Raw genomic sequence first — 11,021 nt, 5'->3', positions numbered from 1 at the left:
ATGAGAATCCCGTGATAAGGGGAACACGATCTCTGCTTCGACAAGACGTGCCAATAAAATCGCCTCGCGATACGTGCGATGGCATGTTGTGAAAAACAGTTCAAATAAGGACCGGACCATGGCATGATGTCACGCTATAAAAACTTGCCAGCAGATTAGATTTGTGGAATATTGTGCTCTCTACGGGGGTGTGGAATTTGTTTTGCAGAGCCGGACACGGTTCTTATGTTCGAAATCTTCTATGGAGTATTCGGAGAAGGAACCCGCCTTGCAATGCCGTAGACAAATTGCGCGCCGGACTCATCATCATTAAAGCCTGGTTCAGGGGCTACTGAGGGAGTCCTGGATTAAGGGGTCCTCGGACAGCCGGACTATATACTTTGGCCGGACTGTTGGACTATGAAGATACAAGATTGAAGACTTTGTCCCATGTCCGGATGGACTCTCCTTTGCGTGGAAGGCAAGCTTGGCAATTCAGATATATAGATCTTCTTCTCTGTAACCGACTCTGTGTAACCCTAGCCCCCTCCGGTGTCTATATAAACCGAAGGGTTTAGTCCGTAGGACAATAACAATCATAATCATAGGCTAGCTTCTAGGGTTTAGCCTCTATGATCTCGTGGTAGATCAACTATTGTAATACTCATATCATGAAGATCAATCAAGCAGGAAGTAGGGTATTACCTCCATCGAGAGGGCCCGAACTTGGGTAAAACATCGTGTCCCCTTCCTCCTATTACCATTAGCCTTAGACGCACAGTTCGGGACCCCCTACCCGAGAACCGCCGGTTTTGACACTGACATTGGTGCTTTCATTGAGAGTTCCACTGTCTCGTCGCGTTAAGGCTTGATGGCTCCTTCAATCATCTTCAATAACACGGTCCAGGGGGAGGTTTTCCTTCCTGGACAAATCTTCGTATTTGGCGACTTCGTACTGCGGGCCAACTCGCTTGGCCACCTGGAGCAGATCGATAACTACGCCCCTGGCCATCAGGTCAGGTTTGGAAGCTTGAACTACACTGCCGACATCCATGGAGACTTGATCTTCGACGGATTCGAGCCCATGTCAGGTACGCCGAACAATCATGACGAGCATGACCTAGATCTGCCATCAGACAGTGTTCAGGAGATCGCACCTGCGGCGGCCCCGTCCGGAGCAGATCGCGCCTTCCGTGGACGGGTGGATGGACCCCGCCACGGAGGCCGCGCACTTACCGGCGTTGGAGCCGAACACTGATCTCACCTCTTGGGAGGGTGGTGTCATCGGACCCTCGGACTCGTCTCCGGCTACAGGATCCGAACTGCGTACGTCCGTGCCTATCAAATCTGATTGGGCACCGGTCATGGAGTTCACCTCCGCGGACATTTTCCAGCACTTGCCCTTGGGTGATGTGCTAAAATCATTAAGGTCTCTTTCCTTATTGGGAGATTCTTGGCCGGACTATGTTCGGCTCAAGTGGGAAGCAAAAGACGAAGAACTTTGTAACCCACCCACCACCCACTTCATTGCCACTGTCGATGACTTAACCGACACGCTGGATTTCGACTCTGAAGACATCAACGGTATTTACGATGATGCAGGAGAAGAACAGGAGCCACCGCCCACTGGGCGCTGGACTGCCACCTCATCATATATATATATATATATATATATATATATATATATATATATATATATATATATATATATATATATGGTGGACACGCTAAAAGAAGGCGATGGCGATGATGAATTGAAGGATAATCCCCTCGATAAACCCCCAAAGCGACACCGTAGGCGCCACTCTAAACCCCGCCACAGTAAAAACAGCGACAACAACGCAAGAAAGAATAATACCCCGGCCAACTCCAAAGGAAACTATGACCCCGTAGACCCAGCGATGGAGTAGGATGAGCTAGGGGACGGTGAACATAGTCCGGAGCCGACATCAGATAACACCGATCCCGAGGGTAAAATCCATCAACCTGTCTCCGGAGAGGAGAACAGTCCAGACAATGATGCACTCATCATCCCAGAAAAACACTTGGGAACAAAAGAACCTCCACAGAAGGCTTATTGCCACCGCAAGGAGCCTAAAGAAGCTGAAGCAAAGGCTTAAGGTGGGGCAGGATACGCTCAATAGAAGATGGAACAAGGTGCTTGACACTAAAGAGAAATATGGCAGCGATCGCCACACAAAGAGCTATCCGAAGTGCAAGCTACTGCCTGAATTCTACGATGAGGCCATAGAGCCCATTAAGCCGAAAATGACCGATCAGCCGGACCGACCACCCAGCGGCCGTGACAGGACGACTAATGATGCCGCACGCAAGTCAGCACACGATTTATGTGAGCTCTTGGACAAAAAATCCGGTATGACCAGATCCATCTATGGATCTAGGAAGCGCGCTCCGGCACAGGATCAGAGCTACCAAAATGATCACATTGATCGAATACCAGCCAGGAATCAGAATCGAACACAACAACCGTCGACAGCACGCCACGACACATCTAAATACAGGGGTGCCGCACACCCCCTGTGCTTCACCGATGAGGTGCTGGATCATGAAATTCCGAAAGGAGTTAAACCCGTGAATATAGAGGCATACGACAGAACGACAGACCCTGGGGTCTGGATTGAGGACTTTATCCTCCACATCCACATGGCTCGCGGAGATGATCTCCATGCCATTAAACACCTACCCCTCAAGTTGAAAGGACCAGCTCGACACTAGTTGAAAAGCCTCCCCGAACACTCAATTGGAAGTTGGGAAGAACTTGAGGATGCCTTTAAGGCCAATTTTCAAGGGACCTATGTCCGACCTCCAGATGCAGATGATTTAAGTCACATAATTAAACAGCCCGGAGAGTCAGCTTGAAAACTTTGGAACAGATTTCTTACTAAGAAGAATCAAATCGTCAACTGCCCGGACGCCGAAGCCTTAGTGGCCTTCAAACACAGTGTCCGGGACGAATGGCTTGCCAGACACCTCGGCCAGGAAAAGCCAAGGACAATGGCAGCCTTAACAAGCCCCATGACCCGCTTTTGCGCGGGCGAGGACAGTTGGTTGGCCCGTAGCGGCACCAGCGACCCAGGCACATTCGAAGTAAGAGATGGCAACGGGAAGCCGTGACGCAATAAAAACAAGCATCAAAACAATGAAGGCAACCCAGATAACATGACGGTCAACACCGGATTCAGGGGCTCTCGACCCGGTTAACAGAACAAGCCATTTGAAGGCAATAGAGATGGACCGTCCAGCCTAAATAAGATTCTAGACAAATTATGTCAGATTCATGGCACTCCCGAAAAACCTGCAAATCACACCCATAGAGAGTGCTGGGTTTTCAAACAGGCCGGCAAGCTAAATGCCGAACACAAGGGGAGGGAGACGCCAAGTGAAGACGACGATGAGCCTCGCTAGCCAAACACTAGGGGACAGAAAAAATTCCCACCAGAAGTCAAAACAGTAAATATGATATATGCAACTCACATTCCAAAGACAAGCGCAAATGCACACTCCGAGACGTATATGTTGTGGAGCCCATCGCCCCCAAATTCAATCCCTGGTCGGCCTGCCCGATCACCTTTGATCACAGGGATCATCCGACTAGTATCCGTCACGGAGGATCGACCGCCTTGGTGCTCGACCCAATAATTGATGGATACCATCTCACCCGAGTCCTTATGGACGGCGACAGTAGTTTAAACCTGATATATCAGGACACTGTCTGAAAAATGGGGATAGACCCGTCAAGAATCAACCAAAGCAATACTACCTTTAAAGGAGTAATACCAGGCGTCGAGGCCCGCTGTACGGGCTCTCTAGTACTAGAGGTTGTATTCAGTTCTCCCGACAACTTCAGAAGCAAAGAACTAATCTTCAACATCGCTCCATTCCGAAGCGGCTATCACACACTACTTGGAAGAACGACCTTTGCTCGTTTTAATGCAGTACCGCACTACGCCTACCTTAAACTTAAGATGCCCGGTCCACGTGGCATCATCACAGTTAGCGGAAATACAGAGCGTTCCTTACGCGCGGAAGAATATGTGGCGGCTCTAGCAGCCGAACACTGAGCGGCCCCTCCAACCAGAATAAACGATTGTTAAGACCACGAACATGGTTAGACGAGTCCGATGCTCCACCAGATATAACAGCCCAGATAAACCTGAGCTGGGGATACCCCCATAAGTGGCGCTAGGAGCTGCTCGCAAAAAAAGAGAAGAAGCCCATAGTTTGGCTTGACCCCATTAATACAATAGCATATCGCATTTTCATGGTTCATTCAGATTAACCAACTCTGGGCATGAAGTCTTTTCACATGGGTTTTCCCCTTTCCTTTTTTACAGATAATCATCGTGCTACACCCTTCCAGGATACGGCACAAACGGAGATAAAGGCGCAGACGTGCAGCTGGGCCCCGCTCAAAGGTTTCTCTTTAGATTAAGACCCTGCGTAAACCTCTTTTAATGTCTCTAATTGCTTCTTCCCTCCGGACACTTAACATAACCAGGAGGGATACTGGCGTTCTTGGCACTTCGTCACGCCAGACTAATGCATGTACCTGGAAACATAGGGCTCATTATCAAGGGCGTAATTCAGCCCAGTATATGTTGTAAAGTTCGAATACCTTAGGGAGTGTTCGGCGTCGCGAGTTTGGCCTTATATGCATCAGCTCCAAATCATGTCTTTGGTCAAATGTTGGGTTTGCCCGGCTCCCGTGTTTTGCTACCTTACGTTCCGCTCTATCGGCTAAGGCGGCACCGGGAGAACTACTGCGATTGTGCCCTGGTTCATCTGGATGAGCACCTCAGTAGAGACAGCCGAAAACTGACTGTCATGATACAGCGTGAGACTGGTCAACCACTCGATGACTCAGTGGAATCTTCGTGATTCCTCTGCATTAACGAAGGACCGGTTTCCTGGTCATGTACGTATGCGCACCATATTCGGATGAACGCGGAAGTATCAGGGGCTATATAGTAGCCCCACCGTCAAACTCCTATGGCTAAGTGAAAGTGTTAAAGCTATATAGTTCAATTGCCTGGTTCGCCGCGATACCACCTCCTTAACGGACCAAGACGTTGGATCAAGTGTGACTACGCGTTTTTTTTGAACACCCCCGCATTATATGCGTGGGGGCTGAAGTCGACGACTACAAACTTTCAGGTTATATACATACATAAACGGCCGCACAGGAGGCACTATAATACTTTCGGGCAAAAGTATAAACACAGCCTTCATAATCAAAATAGCATTGTGTTTACAATCGAAATACATGTCACTCGAACATGGCACTCTTCGAGCACTGAGCCTCTATCAAACCGGCGCCTTCTAAGACTTCTTCAAAATAGTGCTCGGCCGGGTCCTGGCCTCCCGTCGGACCCCGGGTTGCAATAGCGGTGCTTTCCATCCCTGCCCAGTATGTTTTAACACGGGAAAGAGCCATCCGCACACCCTCTATGCACGCCGACCTCTTCACAGCATCGATGTGCAATACAACACCAAAGAATTGTTGCACTAATCCAAAGTAACTATCTGGCCTTGGCCCCCGTGGCCAAAGATGATCCACGACAGACCTCATAGCAAGTCCGGACAACCTATGGAGCTCGGCCCATGCGGCCATCCTTTCATTCAATGGCAGCGGACGCGTCGGGGCATTGAACTGCGACCAGAATAACCTTTCCACCTTATGGTCTTTTCGATCTCTGTAAAATTCGGTCGCATCAGCAACACTCTTTGCCAGGTCCGCATACGCGTCCGCAATGCTCCACAACGGATCCAGAGGGGCATACTTCAGATCTCCGAACTTCATTCGCAACAAATAGGGCTTCCCAGCCGTGATATCTCCGGCTTCACAAAGCTCCTCCCTTATCCCTCTCATTTCAGAGCGGGTTTCCTTGGCTGCCTCCAGGGCCTTCTTCAGGTCAGCCGCTTTCGCTTGGTTTTCCTTTTCAAGGAGCTCATGGCGGTTGGCGGCATCTTTCAGCTCAGCAGCCATCTGGGCTATCTTTTCTTCGCTCTGGCGATGAGCAACCTGTTCAGCTCTTAACTCTTCGACTGCCTTCAGAGCGGCCGCATCGCATATTCGGGCTTGCTCCTTGGATCGGGCAAGCTCGGCCCAAAGGGTCTCTACGGCAGCAGCTCCATCTATCACAACGTATTATAGATACTAGCATCATGCTCCTCTTTAACATTTGCTGACAAGTAGAACATACATACTCTAGGCCTCGTCAAGCCGCCTGTTAACAAGCGCGATGTCGGCATCGACCACGTCAAGCTGCCGCTTCAGTTCAGCAAAATCAGCAGTCCGGTTAGTCGCCGGACCCTCAGCCGCCTGCACATAAAGCAGTACAATTATTACCAGAGATTATGATCCTCTGTTTGCCACCTTTGGATGGCAACCAAAGTCTCAGGGGCTACTATCTATACAGAGCACACCTAGCATGTGCGGTACCATCACAAATACATATATTAATTTTCACGTACCTGAAAGCCTCTCAGCAGACTAGTAAAAGCTTCATTCAAACTGCTTTTGGCGGATGAAATCCTCTCAACCACCATACCCATTAAGGCACGATGTGCCTCTAAGACGGCCGCTAGCTCCAGAATACCCATCAGTCTGTCCGGCTGTGTGCTGGACAATCCCGGACTCTTCTTGAAGCTCTCCTTGGGAGCCGTATATTTCGGACTGTGGGCAGCCGAAGTGTCAACTTTTGGCCTGGGCGGATCAGGAGAAATCCTCCGTGACGACACCTCGGGGTCATCCGCCCCGTGTGACGGGGAGGCAGGAGGAGGCGTCTCGCTCTCCATCATCTCCGGAGGAAGATCCCCCGAAGACGAACTCTGTGGAGAAGGGCCACGAGCTGGACTGCAACAAATATGTCTTGGTCATTATTCTCAGAGGCAAAGCATGATATATTTACCAAAGTACCTTTTCTCTCACTTACCACACGGTTGAGGGCTGGCCCCCTTGTCGGTGTCAAAACTGGCGGATCTCGGGTAGGGGGTCCCGATCTATGCGTCTTAGGCGGATGGTAATAGGAGGCAAGGGACACAATGTTTACCCAGGTTCGGGCCCTCTCGATGGAGGTAAAACCCTACTTCCTGCTTAATTAATTGAAGATATGAGTAGTACAAGAGTAGATCTACCACGAGATCGTAGAGGCTAAACCCTAGGAGCTAGCCTATGATGGTATGATTGTAATTGTGATCGGCCTTCTAAGGACCAACCTCTCCGGTTTATATAGACACCTGAGAGGGCTGGGGTTTACACGGAGTCGGTTACAAGGAAGGAAATATAATATCCGGATCACCAAGCTTGTCTTCCACGGAAAGGAGAGTCCCATCCGAACACGGGCCGGAGTCTTGAGTCTTGTATCTTCATGCTCCAATAGTCCGGACGTTGTATATAGTCCGCCTGTCTGGATACCCCCTAATCTAGGACTCCCTCAGTAGCCCCTGAACCAGGCTTCAATGACGATGAGTCCGGTGCGCAGTCTTGTCTTCGGCTTTGCAAGGCGGGTTCCTTCTCTGAATACTCCAAGGTAATTATCGAACACGTAGGCCGTTTCCGGATCCGCAAAATGATCTTCATATATCACCGTAGAGAGAACGATATTTCACAAATGTACTCCGCTAAAAACTTTTTAGACATAACATGTCATTACGGCCGGGTCATTATTCGAACCATTTCCCCCAACCAGCCACAGTGCCTATTGCGAGGCGGTTTCCTTGACACGTCTTGTCAAAGCAGAGATCATGTCCCCTTATTACGGGATTCTCATCAATACGGGTATGGGTAATCCAACCTTACCGCTAATCGCGGCAAGTGGGAGGTGAGAATGTTCCACCAGGCAAGTGGGGAGGCGCAAAAAGCCTTTACCATCTCTATAAAGAGATAAGGTCTCTTCCTATTTACCCACGCCTTCTCCTTCCGCTAACTCATTCCCCTCTGTTCGAGCCCTAACACCCAAGAACTCTTCTCTTCCATCGAAGAGAGGTTTTCCAAAGATGTCCGAATCCGGAGCAGGAGGCAGATGGATGGCCTCTAACGTCCGGGAGAAGGATATTAAGAAGCTCCGGGAAGCCGGGTACCCGGCCAAGAAGATTGGCCACCGTCTCCCACCGGCGGGACAGGTTGTCCCTACTCCAGAGCCTTACGAGAGAGTCGTGTTCCTTCCCCATTTAGTCTGCGGGCTTGGGTTTCCCCTTCACCCATTCGTTCGCGGAGTCATGTATTACTATGGGATCGATTTTCATGATCTTTCCCCCAACTCTTTCCTCAATATCTCGACGTTCATCGTCGTGTGCGAGGCCTTTCTCCGGATTTCGCCTCACTTCGGCCCGTGGCTGAAGATTTTCAATGTGAAGCCCAAGGTGGTGAGTGGCGAACACGCCGAGTGCGGCGGCGCCATGGTGAGCAAGATGCCCAAGGTCGTTTGGCCGAAGGGCGCCTTCAATGACTCCGTCAAGGAGTGGCAGCAGTAGTGGTTCTATATCATCGAACCACGCGGCAAAAAGTGGGCTGCGGCTCCTGAATTCAGATCCGGAGCCCCACCGCGGCTCACGTCCTGGCCCAAGAAGGGCCCGAACTGGTCCTCGTCTGATGAGCTGTCACTGCTCCAAACGCGTGTTCAGAGCATGGTCGACAAGGACGTCAAACTCGTCGACATAGTCTAGGTGATGCTAGTTCGCCTGGTTCTCCCTTGCCAGCGTCGAGCCTGCACTTTGTGGGAGTTTGACCCAACCGAGCACCAAACCCTTCAGGAGCTCTATGATTCCTCCCACAAGGATATCTGGAAGGTGCTCTTCAAGTCTGGCAAATCGTGGCTGGGCTCCACCGAGGACCGTGGGTATCAATTATCCCATACTGCAAGCCCGGTAAGTTGCAGCCACACTCTGTCCATCCACGCTTTAGTTGGTGCATCATGAGGGAGACATTTTAATCATGTTTCAGACCTCAAGGATGGATAAAGAAGGTGGAGCGGACACATTGTCCGGCCCTGCTGCCGGAGGAACCGGCCGGACCTCTTCTGAAAAAGATGCTGGTCCCCGCGCCTTACGAGGCGCCAAAAAAGGAGGCATCCCAGAAGGTCAAGAAGACCCGGAGTGGCCTCCGTCGCCGCGAGGCTTCGGACGCAAAATCTGGAGACTCCAGCGACGCTCCTTCTTCCGAAGACGAAGAGGAGGAAGCAGAGGAGGATGAGCCTCGCTCTGAAGGTGGGAAGAAGCAGGCGGCTTCGTCCCTAGAGGCCGAATCGCCCAAGAGGGGGAGAGGTTCCCATCCAGAGGCATCCACCACGGCTGCCGATAACAGCCCAGAGTGGAATCCCAGGGCCCAACCCCTGGAAAAATCGTAAGTAACCGAAATCCGAATGCGCCAATGCTTCCAGTGTGGGGACCCCGACTCATAAGTCGAGATCACCGAATGCACGTGTACAGTGATCCCAGAGATCAATGCTCACTGAACACACATAAGCTGAATAACAAGAGTCTTACATCCATACACACCGTCTTACACAAATTATGACCATTATGGTCAAGTCTTACATTGATAAAGCCTTAAGGGCTGAACATCAAATGAAACACAAGCAGCGGAAATCTTCGTCGATAAGTAGAACCCATGCCATCTGCCTTAACCCTACAGGCATTCTGACTGGGAAACGTCCTAGTTCGCGTGTTCGTCTCCAAAGAACTCTTCTTCGAACTCCGGTTCTTCCATGCCTGGTCAATTAAATAACCAGTGGCAAGCCAATGAGTACTTTGAATGTACTCGCAAGCAACCCATGTTTTGGTTCATGATACAACAATGCATGATATAGGTAAATTTTTGCAGAAAGCTAGTTTTGAGTGCAATGACATGTTCAACAACTTGTAAGACATGCATCAAGAGAATTTAAGTAACCATGAGGGCAGCCCGCCCAACTGTCCTTGACCGTGGACACGGCTATTCGAATAGTTTTACACTCTGCAGAGGTTGCACACTGTACCCACAAGATCCGGGGAACTTCCGTGTCATCCACGACCCGTGATACCTCAAGTACCCGGGGTAAGCACCCGATCATTATCTTTCCCTAGACGACACTAACAAGGAGTCCGCTCGTTGTTCCATATCCTCATGATGTACATCATACGAGACTCACTCGAGATCGTAACATCCGAGAGGGGACGCAACGGTGTATCCGGTGCCCTGTAAAAACAGTCATGGCCGCCCTACCTGGCACGACCCCGTCCCGAGAGAGAGCACCAACTCTCCCCCATCACTAGTAATGCGGGCTCCAAGCTAGTATCGGCCTAGGTAATAAATAATGCCCTTTCCCATACAAGGGTAGAGTGGTTGCGCATGTAAGGTTGGGACAGTCGACAAATCTTAAATCTAATCTATTTTCGAAAACAACACACTTTCCTCGGTACACCACTTCGTCATCAAGTGGTTACCCATCTCATCATCTCCCTCGGGCATAAGGGGCACCCGACGGGGTTTTCGAAAAGTCCTTTGAAAATACTTTGTCTCCTTTACCATGCATATACCCGTCCCTTTTGCGTAGCATCTACTGTAGCATCCTATCTACTCCCACCGGCATAACCTTCATAAGAAGGTAGGGTCATGCACAATGCAAGTATCAACGAGGAAGTAACGGTGGCAAACCACCCCATGTGGTTATCACAGTATCATGCCTTCGATGCAAGCAATAAAAGTGCTATATGATATGCATAAAAAGGGTTTCATAGACATGGTCAAAGGGCTGCTTGCCTGGCTCAACAAAGTCTTCCGGGTCTTCAAAGTCTTCTGGTCCAACTCCGTCGTCAGCAACGCAATCTATCATCGCAAAATAATAACGAGAAAAATAAGGTAATAATAAAACAGAAAAACCAAAGTGCTCAGAAAAATGTCAACTCATTTTTGTTAAATACTAGGATGAAAACTAAGAAGGGGAAAATTCCTAGTTTTGGATTAGGAGTAGCAGAATAGGAGAAATGGATTTACAAAGGTATATTTAAATGCTAAAAATCACATTTAAATATTTACAGTG

Source organism: Triticum dicoccoides, chromosome 7B, assembly GCF_002162155.2.
Source record: "Triticum dicoccoides isolate Atlit2015 ecotype Zavitan chromosome 7B, WEW_v2.0, whole genome shotgun sequence".
Taxonomy (NCBI): Eukaryota; Viridiplantae; Streptophyta; class Magnoliopsida; order Poales; family Poaceae; genus Triticum; species Triticum dicoccoides.
This window is presented reverse-complemented; position numbering follows the sequence as displayed.